The following is a 13,145-nucleotide window of genomic DNA, read 5'->3' as shown; positions in this document are numbered from 1 at the left end:
TCTTGAATCGGCAGAGAACATACGAATCCCAGAGAATTCGGGTATTTAATGTTTAGTATCAGTTTTTTCAACCAAAGATCATCATATCTTGTACCTGTTGGTGGTTTCCTTTTTGAAATGAACCCCACCACCTCTTCAAACGATTTTGAAATTCAAACATGCTCTGTTTCAGTATAAATAGATGGTTTGTGTAGCCCAAAAAGGGAAGATATTTTGGCCTTGGAAAAAGTCTCATAACAACTATTTTTTGTCTTCTCAGAATTCTTATTTCTCTTCTCTAAATTTTTCTTAATGTTGTTCTTGAGTTCGTCGATTCTGTTTCGAACGGCGAAAGCTCGAAGTCCTCGACTCTCAAACGCCTCATTTCGCTGCCAACAAAAAGTAATATTCGATCTCTTTTCCTTTTCTATTTCGGTTCATTTAAAAGTTTCTGTGTAGATTAAGTTATGTGTTCTCTCTTTTATAGAAGGTATGTGCGAATTTGATAGATTTTATTTTTCCTCTGTGATTCGTTGTGCTTTCTATTTCTCTCTGCCATTTCTCCTAGCATTAAGTAAAATTTCACCCTTTTTCTCTATTAGTAGATAACAATGTTTGAAAGACTAATCGTATTCAGAGTGTATTCTATAGCCGAATCAGAATTTTTAAACAACAAGACGCTATTTTGCAGTCCTTTGTTTGCATCAAAATGTGACTTTGGAGTTGTTCTTTAGGAACCACTGTATGTTAATAATCTTTTCTTAAGTCCTTGATTTTGTTTCCCCAACGATTTTAATTTGTGAATGATGTAGGAAATTAGATTTCATGGTCGAGATATGATAAGGAATCATGATTTAAATCCCCTGTTGTCTCTTCTTTGTTGACTCAAGAATTTTGTATTTAAAAATAAATAAATAAAAATTGTGTATTGGGTGTGCAGCTGTATTAAAATGAATTCACAGAATTGTCGATAAAGAAGTACTTAAAACCATGTTTTAAAGATCACTAACAAATATGCTATTTTGGATGTACGAGATTCATGTTCCTGATCGAGTATGTGCAGTCGTAGAAATCTGTTGTGTGGGACGTGTTGTAAAATCTTGTTAGTCACCTTTAAGTATAAATTTTGCGAATCTTGGTTATCATGAAAGAGCTGTCCTTACATTTTTTTTAAACCTCACCCTCAGCATATTAGCTTTGTTAGCCATCATATGTTAGTCTGCTCATCTCGTTTTAGTAGGGGAATATGTCTTTAAGATATTACATCCGTAACTCGTAGTTATTTGGAATACAACTTCGTCTTTTAAGCGAAAGAAAACACAACTTTTAATGTAGAAATTGGAACCTTGGACATCCTGATCTATTGTGCGTAGAAGTGTTTTGTTTGCATAGTATTCAAAAAATGGTTATAAGTGTTCGTCAAAATACCTACCTGCAAGTGTTCGTCAAACAAGAATCTGATTCGGTTAATTCATCAATAAATGTAAATGTGGGAGTGTGCAAATCTGTTTGATCTTATGTATGTTTGTTTATTTTTTTTTTTCTTTCAGTTATGTGTAGGGAGTGTCATTCCGCTATTTTGCTGGACATGAATGTGTTTTAGTTTAACTTAAACCATTTGCATCTTTCCATGCTTTTTTAAAAGTTATCTGTTCAAATCATCATATTTTATATGAGGGATTTGCTAGTGAACAATTAAAGATTAAGTTTGAGTTTCTTTGGTTCTTATAGCCCAACAACAAATTCAAGTTTAGTTAAGGATTCATCTAATATTAAAAGTTCTCTGACATTTCAAATAATAGCCTTGTGATAAAGTATTGAAGTTTCTCCTCTTTCCATTTTGAGTTCGTAAGAGTTCATCAAATATTTAAAGTTACCAAGTTGAACTCCGCAATAATTTTGGTGATTAAGTGGTGATTAATTATTATAGTTTTACTTATCCAACTGTTAAGAAAAGGAACTTTTACCTATCATAACTACTTCTAAGACTTATTTATGGATGATAACTGCTATTTAATTAATTAACTATTAGTAGCTAAATGGGTTTTTTATTTACATATCATAGCTACAACAATACACGCACGGTTATTTCCTCCAACCAAGCGTATTTTACGGCCTCTCTCCCACTTCATACGGTTTCTTCCCTTTTCCACTCCTATTTCTCTTTCATCTTTCATACGTTTCTCTGTCCACCTTCAATATTCACTTTTTTTCTCTCCCTTTTTAGAATCCAATTCATTTTGCTTCCCCACGATCTCTGTCACGATGGTTGTCGTGATTGTTGTTGTTGGTGGTGGAAGTGGCAACAAGGAAAGTTGGATGAGGATCTCCACTAATCAGAAGCTCAGCCATATCAATTCGTCTGCTAAATCTCCATGGATGGGCCGAAAGAAAAGAAAAATCCTACTTATGTTTGCTGATCATGTGGTGTTGTTTATCTTATGAGTGATGAAGAATAGTATTGATTATAGCAATATGATATTGTCGCATCATCTAGGAGCAAGAGAATAGGTTGTTGGTGTAAAAACACCATTGATGAGAGTTGTGGAGCTTCATGCCCACCAAGTGTTTGATAAAATGTTTCAGTATATTTCGGTGTATTTCGTGTATTAACAACAAATGGTATCTAATTTTAGAGATATTTCGGTGTATTATTTTTGCCATTGATTATGTGTACTTCAATATATTTCAGTGTATTTCTATTTGGAATGGAGTAATAGGGGGAGAGAAAGACGTGAGCTGTTATTGAACATTAGCCGTTATGCTTGAAATATGGTTGATTTAATTTGACTTACCATTTAAAAAGAAGAATCTGTTAAAAAAATATAGCCTATTTTTACTCAACCCGATTTTGTATTTCCGTGTATTTCACTGTATTTCCAAAAAAATGAAATACAAGCATTTTAACATAAAAACTAGCTACTATTCGTAATTAACAATTTTGTAGTTATATCTTGTTAGAAGCTATTAAAAGGTAGCTATTTATGTAAGTTTCACTTAATTTTGCTTTCCATTTTCCGTGCATAATACTGCTTAATGGGTCCACTGGACTCTATCCTTCCCTGCATTATGTGTTGGGCCTTTGGCCCAACATAATATTCTCTCCTTGAGTCAGCCCCATCATCGGCAGCCCAGTAACATAGCAGCAATAGTAGCCCCAGCAGTCGCAAATAGAGTAAATCTCGGGCGAAAGTCGGGAGAAATTTAGGACAGGGGCATTTTTAGACTCTCTTGGACTAAGCCCGAGTAGCATAGCAGCAGTTAGGCCTGAGGCTCAATCCATTCTCTTTGACTCTTTTATTTCATGCTTTGTATATGTTTTTGCACTAACAATTTTAAAGCTTAGATGATTATCCCCACAGAGATTATGAATATTGAGTTGTTACGTTGTGTCTTTTTTCCAAATCCAACTTTCAAGTGTCAAATAAGTTACGTTTTTTAATAGATCTAAAAATATGGTGTTAGATTTTTTTTTATACTAAATGCCCTAGACAAATTTCAGTTGCAAGTCCAAAAAGGATGATTTCTTGTTTCATTAAGTAAGACTTAGTTTTAATAACAATCTGAAGAAAAGAGTAGTAATTTTCAAATTTTAGTCTAAAGATTTGTTATGTCTTTTTAAGCCATATAGCATAAGTCTAAAAAATTGTATCTGTCTACTTTCCAAGTTGAATTTAATTCAAAGCTACAACCTGGATAAAAAGATTAAACGTTGAAACCTTACTTGAAATATTTGAATTATTTCACAAAATGGATATAGTACAAATAGTGAAGTATTAAGTAATGTTTATGATTCGATTTTACTCGTTCTTAAATATATTTTTTAAGTGAATATGAATAACTAGTTGAATAATTTTTTCCTTAATCTCCTACTTTTAAAATAAGTTATACTCTTTTTAGCCAAAAATGTTCAAACCGCCGGTAACCGCGTTTGCGAATTTCCCGAGATGCTTAATATCTTCCTCGGAAATCATCATAACCCTTACCCTTTCTTCGGTACTAAAATAAAGGTTTTCGTAAAATACCTTTTTCAAAATGGTTTCCTAATTTCGTAAAAATTAGGTGGCGACTTTGAGCCCGTTTGGATTGGCTTATAGCTTAAAAATTATAAGTCGAAAAAAATAAGTCGGGGGTAGTCCAACTTATTTTTTTTTTTATAAGTCGCTTTAGATAAACTAAGTTAAACGGGTCCAATTATTTTTTTCGAGCTTATTTTAAGCACAAAATGACTTTAAGCTGGCCAGCCAAACACTCAAAAAAGCTGAAAACAGCTTATAAGCCAACTTATAAGCCAATCCAAACGGGCTCTTTGTGTTCAAACAAAGAGCCAAGTTATTGGTACGCTTTTATAAGCGAGTGTAAAAGCGGATCGTAACAATCACAAGGCATCATGCCACAAGTCATAACAAGACCCAATTAACTCCGCTCATTAATCACACAAATTTGAGATCTGCTAAATCACGACATGAATATGCTAATGAAGATACATGCAATTACCACACAAGTCACCCCACCCCATAGTACAACAAGCTCTGTAATGATCAACTCAGTACGTATGTGAATCCCCACCTTCTAACTTAATCACTTTGGGAACATAAACGCCACCATATTTCCTCAAGCTTAACTACTATTCGCCTTGGTTCAACTACTCACTCAATGATAATCAGCCCACGTAATTCCATAATTTATATGAATCTAGCTAGTATCCAACTGAACTCCGCGTCGGCAGACCTAATCCGCGTCGGCAGACCTAATCATACTTTCTCCCATCAATTCTATAACATAGATATGTTTTGCTAATCAAAGTCTAACTCAAGTAAACCATAACTTACCTCGAGGCCGAGCAGGTGCCATGAACCATCATAGAATCTTCATCCTTTGCTTCCAAATCCAGAGACCATGACGGGGAAATCTAGAAGTAGCACGAATTTCAATAACGAGAGTCCAAATAAATCATGTGCAGTAATCTAGATTCTATAGTTAACTACCCCTACCTTAATATTTCTCCTTCAAGAACTCAAGTCCCAGCCCCTCTAATGTGTGAGCGATTTAAGAAGTCCATGCTTATTATCATCCTGAGGTTAAACCTAGCTGTGAGAATTTTTTTAGAGAAAAGGTAGCAAAAGGAAGGGTTTGAAGGGTTACCTTACTCAAGTCTCCATGTGCTCTGCCAGGAATTCTCCCCAGTGTCGGCTTAAAAGAAGGTTTGGTGGAAAAGTGGGATTTAATCCCGTAATAAGGTTTTTAATTGGGTCTAGTCCGCCTCGACCACTGCAATGGTCTTCTGTCCACTAGGGCGGACTGGTTATGGCGGTACATCAGCTGCCGCGGCGAAGCATATCCGTCGGGCCCCACACCTTTTTGCTCGATTGACTCGACCATAGTAAAAATTTAACGAAGTTTTTCCCCTCGAAGATTAATCATATAACAAATCAACTTAGCTTTTGTACCCGAGCGGAGGAAAGTCAAATAACGACAGGACGGATCGTTACATAGAACCTCCTATCATTAAGCATACTCTTCTTTTTCAAACATCACTAGTAAGGAGCAATTAAGTATTTCTTGTTTTTCCAAGTCATCAAACTTTTTATTTCTTTTTCGCTTCCGACTAACAACATAAATTCGGCTATCTTCAACAAGTGCACCTCTAATGTCTTTCTATAGTTTCCACTTCAAACCTACCCTTTTCCCAATTTCTTTCGAGTGCTCATTTTCCAAAGTTCTTTAGGAGTTCGAGATCAAATTTTCCCGATCATATCAAACAAAGGAGATAGGCTTAAGACTTGTTTACTGAAGAATTAGGCTAAAGGCTCAAGGGGTTAACAAAAGATATCACATAAGGGTAAGTGAATATCGCTAAAAATCATGGCTAACAAAGAAACGCCTATATCATCTCCTAAACTTAACAGACGTCGTTTCACTTTGTACACATACCAGAGAAGTTCTAGACATCAACATGACACAAAATAATATATGACAAAATTCTCACCATGCATGGCACATGAATGGCTCAAGACGGATCCATATCGACCCTCCATTTAGGAAATAATAGCACGAATTAAATGATTGTCCTTCATTCATTATATGAGGCTATTTATGGTGTGTATTGGTATTATTTTAGGTACAAGGAGTCTTGAAGTGAATTGAGATCTAACGAAGTGGAATTGAGCAAAAGAGAGTCGAAAATGTAAAGTTGCCAATTATCTCTCGTACGTGCGAAAGTCGACGTTGGGGATCGCTTCACGGACAAATGACCACTTGTGGTGATTTTCACTTATCCAGGGGTTTAGCTTGTGTGCACGATTCGGCAGTTCCGTGACGTCGCACCTGCGACACAAAATTCCCTAGGTGCGGTCAACGGGGTTCAGTCATGGACAGATTCGACAATTCACAGTTTCTTGATTCTGAACCCACATAAAACTTGACCTGGGCTCTTGCAAACATAGCTTTGGCAGAAAACACAAGACTTTGGATCTAGGGTTCTTACACCACACTTTGGGGTTGAAGATTTGGCTGAGCACTCTCTTAAACCTTTACTTCATTTCTTTAATCCCTTGCTTTGTATTGAACATCTAAGTGTGCAGTATTTATTTCTTCAATTGAATCTTGCTATGGGAAAATTCATGATTAATGTTTGGATTGAAGCTCTTGTTTTGCTTATGTATTGAGCGAATTTTTATTCTTAAGGAAGTAAGTTATTGTCTTTAATTATTCTTGTTCTTTAATGTTTCTTAAGGGAGTAGCTAACCCTGGGACTCGCCCATTTAATTCGGTTTAAACTCAGAAGAGGCAAACTTGGGTTAGAAAAGATTAATTAACAAGAATTTGGGTGTTAACCCTCATCTAATAGATTCGCCCTAGGGATAAGCGAACCACTTGCAGCCATATTCGGGTGTTCCTAATGCTCCTATTTGCTTTAGGGATATTCAATTAGGAAGTCTTGTTAGTCTTCGTAAGAAGCTAATTTAGAGTCATTATCTGAGGCTAATTAACATAAGCTCCCCATTATTTGTAAATCGTGAAATACATTGGATCGTTACTTGAGAGTAATTTCTTTTATCTCCATGTCACTGATCATTTTACTTGCTTTCTAGGTTAGTTTACATTTTCGCATTAGACATAATTTTCTCTCTAAACTACCTTGAAGTGTATGGCTTAGCGGTTGTTGGTGATAATTCCTACTTTGCTTAATCTCCTACATATTGTTCTCTGTGGGATCAATCACAATTCATAGTTGGGTTAATTATGTTCCATACGACTGTGTACATTGCACTTTGGACGTTAACAATTCTGGCGCCTTTGCCGGGGAACAATTTGGCATATTTGGGCTAGTTTGAGAAATAAGCTAACTTGCTTTGGTCCAAACTTGTGAATATTTATGTAGTTATTTTCTTTGTTTATTTTCTTAATTCTTATAAATGGCATCATATAATGAAAATGGTTCGGATGGTAGTTGTTCATACTTTGACGACCCATATCGTTATTGTGGAGGACCACATTCTTGGCAAAATTATTTAAAGTCTCTTGAGGGAGGATTGTGTGCACAATCTCAAACCGATGAGTGAAGCATATGTGATAGATGTGGAGGTCAAATGGCCATAGGGCTAGTTGTGCTTATTTGTCCTTCCCTTCCCCAAACCCCCACTATGACGATTCTACTTTTGACTTTGCTAATTGTACGAATATTGAGGTGTAAGAACTTGAGCATAGTAAAAAGGGAGATTTCAAGCTCATGATGGAATGCCTACTTGAAGGAGGAAATAAAAAGCAAAAACCCTTGGAGGAGTACTTGGAAACTAGTCTCCAAGATGGTTTGGAGCTTGAACACAAAAATTCTCCTTGGGCATTTGCACAAAATCAAGAAAAAATGTCAAAGCTCAACATGAAAAATTCTCCGCAAGTCTTAATGAATTTTGTCTTGTTGTTGATTGAATCTCGAATTTTCATTGGTTCTTCATGAAATCTAAATAGAATTCAATAGTAATTCTTCAAAATCCTTAGTCCCACATCGGATTTAACATGAAATCCTGGGATTTTGGGGTCCTATATAAAGAACCCCATTTCAACTTTTCAAAAGAAGTCTTCATTGAAGCAAAAATTTTGGGCTAAGAGAGGGATTCAACTAAAATTGATGGAACCCTTGTTTAATTTTCTCAATTTTCAATGTTTCAGTTCTAAAATTTTCTTTTGTGAGTGTGGCTGAGTGTTCGTGGTTGCTGAGGGGCCGAGAAGGATTCCCAACTTCAATCTTGACCAAGCTGTATCAGGAAAGGTAATTTCCTATCCCATTTCTTTCTTGTTAATCCCTCTTTGTGCTATGTGTTTATTTAGCTTAATTAGCTAATCAATATTTTATGTGTTTTATTTAGCTTAGTTGCTCGTTTATGTTTATTTTGTTAGACTAATCATTTAATGTCATGTATTAGCTGTTAGTATTGGAATTTTGTGGTTAATGCTTGAGTTATATGTTAATTTACATACAACGTAGTTAACTTTGTTAACATTTGCTAATAGGTTGTGCTATCAACTTAACAATAGATTAGTTTTCTCCTTTAGGTTTATCAGTTATCACCTTTAGGTTTAACTCAATGGCTTTAGGATCAAAATACTGTTATCTCACGTTTGAAATTTGAGGGTTAGTTGTGATAAATTAAGGTTAATCTTTGATAACAAATGGAATAGAATCAGTAGTCCAGCAATGGTTTGTGCTCATTTTAGTCATAATTAGTTAATTGTTCTTTAATTCTTTCATGACTATTTAGGCTGCTCAAGATAACCTTTTAATGAAATCATTAGATGGGTTTTGATAGCAATCCTTAAGTTTAAATGGCTTAGTTTTTGTTTCATAGAGTAAATTGCTTTATCACTTGATGTGATCTAGAGGTTGAGTGCCAAGAATTTGTGGATGGTATGAATTGTTTGAGACTATTTTGAGTTATTCTTCCCTTCCTTTATGATTTTATTGCAAACGGATGATACAATTGGACAAAATGAGTTGTGATTCTGTCTTGACTATTATGATCCAAATTTCTACATGTTAACTTGTAAATTTTCAATTTCCATTTTTTGAAGGATAGGTGATCAGTTAACAGAACTGATTATTCCTTGTATGGTTAGTGTAACGACTGATTCAGTCGTTTTGAGCTTTTTACCGTATTATTCCCAAAATACCCTTCCCGTGGCTTCAGTTTGGTATTTATGACTCAAGGGGATTGGTGGCGAGGTTCCCGAGGCAATCAGGTGGGTTTTGAATTGATTTTGGTGAAATTGGAAGTTTCTAAGTGGAAGAAATGAAGACGTTTGGCCAAAGGTGAATGCGTCATTTTCAAAGTTTCGTTGATTCTATTAGATCCGAAATGTGATTTTGACTTAGTTGGACTGATAATTCGGGTCCCGAGGCGTTCGAGTGTGATTTGAATTGTTGGATGGAAATTTAGTGTTTTGAAGGATTAGAGTTAACCTTGGTCAACACCAGGTCAAGATGACCTCTTTGGGAGTTTCGAGTACACGAGTAAGTTCGTAGAGTGTTTTATGACTGAAATGCATATTTGGTTTGTGTTCGGGTGTTTTTGGATGAGTTTCGAGTGTTGGATCGGGATTTGGAAGAAACCAGGAAAATCTAGTTCAGCTATCTAGTTTACTTCATCATGATTGCGATGAAGGGACAGGGGCGGGTCCCGATCGTTGTGGGCCAGGTCGCAATCGCACAAGAGGATTCTTAGGCCAAGTCTGGGTCACGCTTCGCGATCGCGGCTGGTGGGCCTCACGATCGCGAAGGCCATTTTATTCCTAGACATTATTTAAAATTTCAATTTCGAACTTTATTTTCTTACTTCAATTTTTTGGGAGTTAGAGAGCTCGAATTTGAATGATTTCAAGTGCTATCTTTAAGATTCTCCATTTCATACATTTCATGACATAATGATATACGGTTAATGGAACCTAAGTTATGGTCCGTTACATGGTTTGGAGTGATGATGGTATGACAACCCGACTGGTTGGGACCCTATGTTGATCTAGAGGATTTGGAATTTTGGGTAAGTAGATGGACCTCATGATTCCCCCTTGAGTCATGTGAAACCTAGTGTAGGAGCATATGTATACTTTTGCATATTGGCCATTACATTGCATTACATATCACTTGCATTTCATACCATTAATACTTTACTATTTTGTGTATTTGAAAGCATTATTTGAACATTCGGAAAGGTGTAAGCTTTATGAGTTGGTTGATTTGTGGATTCCTTATTTCAAATGCTTGGTTGCTTATAAACTGTGAAACGTATGACTAACAAGCAATGAAGTGAGTATCGGAAGTATCAACCCTCGTAATCGCTATAATTTAGGGTCGGTCAGCGATGTTGCTGGGTACACATGCTTCCCGTACTCAGTCTACACTCGCTGCACCTTTTGTGCCAAGGTTCGGATCCAGGCATGAGTAGAGGCCAAGATTCAGTTGATCACTGAGGCATACTATGGAGTCTAGGGTGAGTTGATGTTGGTCCCACACAACCAGACTTCACTACTATCTTTATCTTTCTGTCTTTCTTCAATTTGAAAGATTTTATATATTATTTTCAAGACTTTTATTCCGGATAGTTTCATTGTACTTATGAATTCTTGGTTCTGGAAGATGATGCTCATTTCTATGATTTTCTGGGCAGACCTGAGGCGAAGGCCTCTGATGTAGTCATTACAAGTATTATTTCGGTTTGCCATCGTGCCTCTACGGTATTATTTGATGCAGGCTCTACCTATTCTTATGTGTCTGCCTATCTTGCTTCGAGTCTGGATATGATGTGTGATTCCCTTGACTTACCATGTTTCTATAGTGGTAGATCAAGTATATAGATGTTATGTAGTTACCTTGATGGGGTATGACACCTGGGTAGATTTGAAAGTCTTGAATATGGTAGAATTTGCTGTTATTCTTGAGATGGATTAGTTATCTTTGTATTATGCGATATTGGACTGTCATGCCAAAGCAGTTACTTTACCTATGCCGGGTATTCCTCGATTGGAGTGGAAGGGTGCTTTTAGTCAGTATTCGAAGAGGGTTGTATTGTTTCTTAAGGCTCAAAAGGTGGTGGAGAAGGGGTGTCTCTCCTATTAGGCTTACATTCGAGATACTAGTTTGGAGACTCCTCCATTAGAGTCGGTTTCGGTGGTGAAAGATTTGGTGCTCCACCTGATTGTGACATCAATTTTTGTGTTGACTTGGAGCCAGGCACTCAGCCCATTTATATCCCATCTTATCGGATGGCGTCGGCCGAGTTGAAGGAACAATTGCAAGATTTATTGAGTAAAGGATTTATTTGACCTAGTGTTTCATTGTGGGGTGCTCCTTTGTTTGTGAAGAAGAAAGACATATCTCTGCGTATGTGTATTGACTATTAGCAGTTGAACAAGGTGTTATCAAGAACAAGTATCCGATTCCTCGCCTTGATGACTTGTTTGATCAGCTTCAGGGTGCTTCTGTCTTTTCTAAGATTGATTTGAGATCCGGCTATTATTAATTAGGGCAGAGGATGTTCCTCAGACAACTTTTCGGATTACGGGCATTATGAGTTCTTGGTGATGTCTTTTTGGTTGACTAATGCCTCCCAACCTTCATGCATTTGATGAATGGGGTATTCAGACCCTACTTGTATTCTTTTGTCATCGTCTTCATCAATGATATCTTGATATACTCTCGTAGTAGAGAGGAGCACAAGCAACATTTAAGGATTGTGCTTGGGATTCTGAAGGAAAAGCAGTTTTATGCCAAGTTTTTGAAGTGCATTTTTTGACTTAGTTGTGTGGCATTCTTGGGGCACGTGTTGACTAAGGATAGTATTATGGTAGATCCCAAGTAGATTGAGGCGGTCGGGATCGGATTAGACCCGCTTCAGTCACCAAGGTTTGGAGTTTCGTAGGTCTTGCGGGTTACAATCGGCGCTTTGTAGAGGGTTTTCATCCATTACATCCCTATTGACTAAATTGACTCAGAAAAAGGTGGCATTTCATTGGTCCGATGAGTGTGAAGCGAGCTTTAAAAAGCTAAAGTCTTTGTTGACTACCGCTTCGATTTTGACCTTACCTATCGAGGAGAACGCTTTACGGTCTATTGTGATGCTTCTAGAGTAGTCCTTGGCTGCGTGTTGATGAAAAAAAAGGAAGGTGATAGCTTATGCTTCGAGAAAGTTGAAGGTACATGAGAAGAACTTCCCCACTCATGACTTAGAGTTGGTAGCAATAATGTTTGCTTTGAAGATTTGGAGGCATTATATTTAAGGGGTGCATTGTGAGGCATTCAGAGATCATCATAGCCTTCATTATATATTCAATTTGAGACAGTGTAGGTGGTTGGAGTTGCTCAAGGATTGTGACATGACTATTCTTTATCATCCAGGCAAGGCCAACGTAGTAGCGGTTGCCTTGAGTCGGAAGGCGGTGAGTATGGGTAGTCTAGCATTGTTACGTTAGATATGGGAGAGTGTCATTTGGCTATGGATGTTCAGTCTTTGGCCAATCATTTCTTGAGATTAGATATTTCGGAGTCTGGTAGAGTTCTAGCTTATATGGAGGCACGGTCTTCCTTACTGAAGCAGATTAGGGCTCAGCAGTTTGATGATGTGAAATTGTGTAAGATTCGTGACAATGTGAAGCTAAGGAGGTGATTAATGATGGTGATGGTGTTTTGAGGATCAAGGGTCAGATTTGTGTTCCTAGGATGGGTGACTTGACTTGGTTTATCATGGAGGAGGCTCATTATTCGAAATATTCCATTCACTTAGGGGCTACAAAGATGTATCTTGACTTGTAGCAACATTATTGGTGGTGTCGGATGAAGAAGGACGAGTGGAGTTTGTGTCTTAGAGTTTAAATTGTCAACGAGTGAAGTATGAGCACCAGAGGTCTGGTGGTGTGATTCAGAGGATTCCCATACCCGAGTAGAAGTGGGAAGGGTAGGATTTCATATGACTTTGGGCAAGTTCGATGCTATTTGGTTCATTGCGGACAGGTTGACAAAATCGCACACATATCATTCAAGTTTAGACTACCTAAAATTCAAAGAAGTATGCCAAGATAGTTCGTTTGAATGTAGTTCCCATTTCTATCATTTGGATCGAGGCACATAATTTACATCTCATTTCTAGTGGTCTATGAAGAAGGAGTTGGGTACT

Source organism: Lycium ferocissimum, chromosome 7, assembly GCF_029784015.1.
Source record: "Lycium ferocissimum isolate CSIRO_LF1 chromosome 7, AGI_CSIRO_Lferr_CH_V1, whole genome shotgun sequence".
NCBI lineage: Eukaryota > Viridiplantae > Streptophyta > Magnoliopsida > Solanales > Solanaceae > Lycium > Lycium ferocissimum.
Note: the sequence above shows the minus strand (reverse complement) of the source record.